A 5,117-nucleotide genomic window follows, 5' to 3' on the forward strand; every position below is an offset into this window, starting at 1 on the left:
AATGATGTAATGAAGTAATAATGCACATCTTAATGATTTTCGTATTGCTTTTTATTTTTATTCTAAATGAAAATGCTCTATGTTTAATGCAATAATGCTTGATGTTTTAAAGACATAATGATATAAGACGTAATGAAAATGTTAAACGACTTTGTATCTTGCTTGATGATTTTATATTATGCATGATGATTTGAAGTAATGATTTGAAAGTTAACATTTCGAAATTATGCTTGATGATTTATAGTGTATTGAAAGTTTCATTTTTAAACGATGATGCTTGTTTTCATTTGGCATAAATGAAAAAGGCATGCTTCTATCAATTGAATCAAATAAATTGAAACAACTAAAAAGAGAAAAGGTTTCTCCTTGAAGAATTTATTTTTTCCTACTTTATCAATTTTTCAAAAAGGAAGATTAATGAATCTATTTGTATCATTTTTATGAATCTCTTAAAATTGACTATCATGATTTGACAAGTTGAATGATTTGAAGATAAATGTTGGTTTTTCTCTTGATCATAACTTATGATATTTTTATATGAATCATCATCTTAATTTCTCGATATTTGATACATGAAATTTCTTTATGAATCAAAATCTTATTTTTGAACTCCTATGTTTTTTCTTACCATTTTTCTAAAAAGGAAAGATGAATGAATCTATTTATGACCTTTTTATGAATCTCTTGAAAATGATTTTGATTTGATGATTTGAATTTGAATAAGCTTTATCTTGATTTTTTAAGATTTATAACTAGAGATTTCTTATGCATTAATCAAGATATTATATCATTCTTTCTCCTATGTTTCTTTTTGCCAATTGGTAAAGATAAAATAAATGATCAAAATATTGATTTAATGTTTGGTACCAACAATCATGAAGTGATAAATACTTAAAAATGTTGATTTAATGTTTAGTATCATGAATACTTTATTATCATACATGAAAATAATGATGAATATTTTAAAAATAAATGTTTGTATTATGTTAGATGATTTTACATTTTGTGCATGATGAGTTATAGTGATGATTGAAATAATTATTGAAATAATATGAATGATGATTTGGAATCATGCACATAATGATGAGTTTATATATTTTGAAAGTATATATGATGATTTAGTATGATGCATGTAATACTTATGCTTTTTATTATAATAATATGATGTTTATCATGAATGCTTTAAATGATGAATGTTTGGTATCATGATTAAAATATTGATAAATGCTTAAAAATTTTAATATTTTAGTATCATATATGATATGCTCATAATGATAATTGATTTATTTTTCGGTATCGTGCATGAAAAATGAAATGTATGGTTTTGAAATTGTGCATGTTTTAATTTGAAAATATATTGATGCACAAATAAGATTGATACTTACCTTTGTTATGATTTAGAAATTGATGTAAAGGGATAAAGAGATACAAAATTGTATTCTTCCCTTCTTTTTGATAATGACAAAGGGGGAGTAAAACTTGCTAGAAAGTAAATTTACTAGCTTGCACAATTCAAGAAGAGTGCAAAAACATGCTAGCTTGCTCATCTCAAAAGAGAAGCAAATAAGTGCTATCTTACCTATCTCAAGAAGCAAAAAATTAACTTGCACATCTAGCAGAACTTATATTTCAAGAAGCAAGAGTTGCTTTCTTGAATATCTCAAAATTGCTAGCTTGCATGTTTTAAAATGTTGTAAAATGTTTGCTAACTTGTATGTTGTAAACTTGCTATCTTATTACCTTGCATATCTAAAACTTGATAGCTTACATAATGTAACACTTGCTAAATTTTCTAGCTTCAAATTGCATGATGATAAAACTTGATATTATGTTTTTATTTATGCAATGATTTGAACTTTTATATCCCAAACACTTGATAGTGGTACTTCTCCTTTTTGTTGATGACAAAGGGGGAGAAGTATGATCATGTTATGCATGATGACGTGTTGCAAATATTCATAATGAATATTGTAATAACTTGAATTCAGTTTGAATTCAAGGTTCTATCAATATGGCATATTGATAGGGGGAGTTTGTTTAAACTTCGGGAGTTAAGGTTAACTCCGTCATCAATTGGTTGTCATCATCAAAAAGGGGGAGATGGTTAAATCTCATATTTTGATGATGAAACCAATTGATAAGTGTTTATGTTTTAATCTGCGTTTTGAGTGATGCAAGATACTTCGATCAGGATGAGACAATTAAAGCAGGAAGAATCATGATGTGCCGGGGGAAAATATATCAGAAGATTGGACATCGGGCCGGAGGATCGGTCGACGTATCGATAAAAGGCTTTGAGCCATGGATTCGAGTATCGGACCAAGAAGAGCGGATATTACGCCAAGGATATCAGAGTTGCGGAGTCAACTGGCCAATTGGGCGATAGGCCGCAATAGAGGACGATGCGCCGAAGAATCGGACAAAGCATCGAGGGACCAATGACATACCAGACAACATGATTAATGCTTAGTATTAATTGTTTAGATCGAAGTGTGTTTTTACATGTGCAGGATTAACTACGATAGCAAGGCATGAAGCAAAATGAAGTCCCGAGTCAAGGACGCGATTTCTTTGGGAGTTTGAGAGTTCGTCGAAAGTTTGGACGTTCGTTAGAAGCTCATCGGAACTCGCCAAGAAGATCATCGTGAAGTCCAAGAGCTTGCCGGGAGTTCGTCGGAACATTACCGAGAGATCATCGGAAGTTCGTCGAAAGATCACCAGAAGCTCGTCGGAAGAAACCAAGACATAGGGACTTGTTTAGCTTAGCAAATGTCTTAGGAATCGTAGTTAGCATATAATTGGGTTTGGATTTGGACCAACCTAATTATGGGCCAGTTAGGCCCATGTAAGGACTGTGTTAGGCCCAATGAAAGGCCCAAATAGTGTCCTAAGAAGTGGCATCATGGTGGCACAGTCTTCGAGACTATGTCAAGTGGTGGTACCGCCTAGCATAGCATCCCAAGCGGTGGTACCACCCAGTGCAGTGTCATTACCAGACTGACACTAGCGGTGGTACCGCCCATGCTCGGGAAACTCGGGATGAGATGTTTTTAGGCTCCAAGTTTGAATCAACTTGAAGCCTATAAATACCCCTCTCATTCTTGGTTAACATACACCTAATTAGAGGCCAGCTAGGCCCATGTAAGGACTATGTTGGGCCCAATGAGAGGCCCAAATAGTATCCTAAGAAGTGGCATCGTGGTGGCACAATCTTCGAGACTATGTCAAGTGGTGGTACCGCCTAGCATAGCATCCCAAGCGGTGGTACCACCCAGTGCAATGTCATTACCAGACTGACACTAGCAGTGGTACTGCCCATGCTCGGGAAACCCGGGATGAGATGTTTTTAGGCTCCAAGTTTGAATCAACTTGAAGCCTATAAATACCCCTCTCATCCCTGGTTAACACACACAAGAACAAAAAGTTTAAAAGTGAAGAAACGCTGCTACAATCTCTTTAGAAATTCCCTCCTCCACTCTAAGTTTAGAATTCTATAAGAGATGAGTGAGTGCTTGTAAGGGTTGTCTCCTAAACCCGTGAAAAGAAGAAGAAGGGTGTAAGAAGAAGGTTGATCTTCACCTATAAAGGAAGATCGATAGTGGATGCCGGTGGCCTCATTGGAGGAGGAAGCCGAAAGTGGATGTAGGTCACATTGACCGAACTACTATAAAACTCGATTTGCATTTACTTTGAGTAACTTTCCTTTATAGAAAACTGCCTCTCCTCCTTACTATGCTTTAACTACGTCTACATACGCTTTCACGTAAATATCTTCCGAGATCAGTTTTAATCGTACGAAGACTTTACGAAACCGATGCTTTTTATTTGTGCAATTTACATTGCTGCAAATCATCTTAGTCTTCTCTTGCACTTTCACGAAAGTTTTCAAGTTCAAATTCCTTCCGAATCAGATTGAATTGAAATCAGTTTTAATCGAAATAAAATTTTTAAAATAGCGAAAGTTTTCCACTGCACTAATTCACATACCCCCCACCCCCACCTCTCACCCCCCCCCCGCCCGCTCTTAGTGCCGAACCCGTTCCTAACAAATATGTCATATTGAAATGAACCTTGAATTAAAATTAAATTCAAGTCAAAGAAATTTTAATCATGATTCACATCATATGCAATACATTATATACATCATCATAATAAAATCATGAGTATTGCATACATAATCATAATTTCAAAACATCAAAGTGCATCATATCATACATGATTCAAAATCATACCTTCTTCCCCTTTGTCATTAATAAAATGGAGAAAAGTACAACTAGTATATTTTTGAAACATCAATTTCTACTTCATTATATAACATGCAAGATTAGCAAGTTTTAGAGATGTGTAAGTTTAGCAAATTTATTATTATTATTATTATTATTATTATTATTATTATTATTATTATTATTATTATTATTATTATTATTATTATGTGGAAGCTAGAACTTTTGCTTCTTCTTGAAATTTGCAAGCTAGCAATCTTTATTTCTCTTTTGAGATATGCAAGCTAGCAAGTTTTTGCTTCTCTTGAGATGTTCAAGTTAGTAAGTTTTTCTCCTTAAAATATGCAAGCAAGCAAGTTTTTCTCCTTAAAATGTACAAGCTAATAAGTTTTACATAATTTTAGAATATATAAGCTAACACATTTTACATTATTTTAGAACATACAAGCTAGCAATTTTATCTCCCCCTTTGTCATTATAAAAAAGAAGGGATCATTTTATAATTCTTTTCTTTTTACATCAATTTTTATATCATGACAAAGATAAATTTAAATCAAATGTAATAAGGTATATAATTTATGAATACAAGGGAGTACCAAAAATAAATCATGACATGAAAGATATAATAACAAATATCATTTGAATACCAAAAGATACGATTTATTTTGATAAATCTCTTTTTTTGTAAATAGCAAAAAGAAACATATGAAACTAGAATGATAAAATATCTTGATTCATGCATAAGAAATCTCATGATTCATATAGAAAATCTCTTCTTAAATAAAATCCAGGAATCATACGAGAATAAAGAGTAAGAGATGTTGATTCATAAAAGAAAATATCAAGTTATAATTCTGAGAATTCAAGATCATGATATAGATAAAACTCATTCAA

This window comes from Musa acuminata, chromosome BXJ2-10, assembly GCF_036884655.1.
Source record: "Musa acuminata AAA Group cultivar baxijiao chromosome BXJ2-10, Cavendish_Baxijiao_AAA, whole genome shotgun sequence".
NCBI classification, from domain to species: domain Eukaryota; kingdom Viridiplantae; phylum Streptophyta; class Magnoliopsida; order Zingiberales; family Musaceae; genus Musa; species Musa acuminata.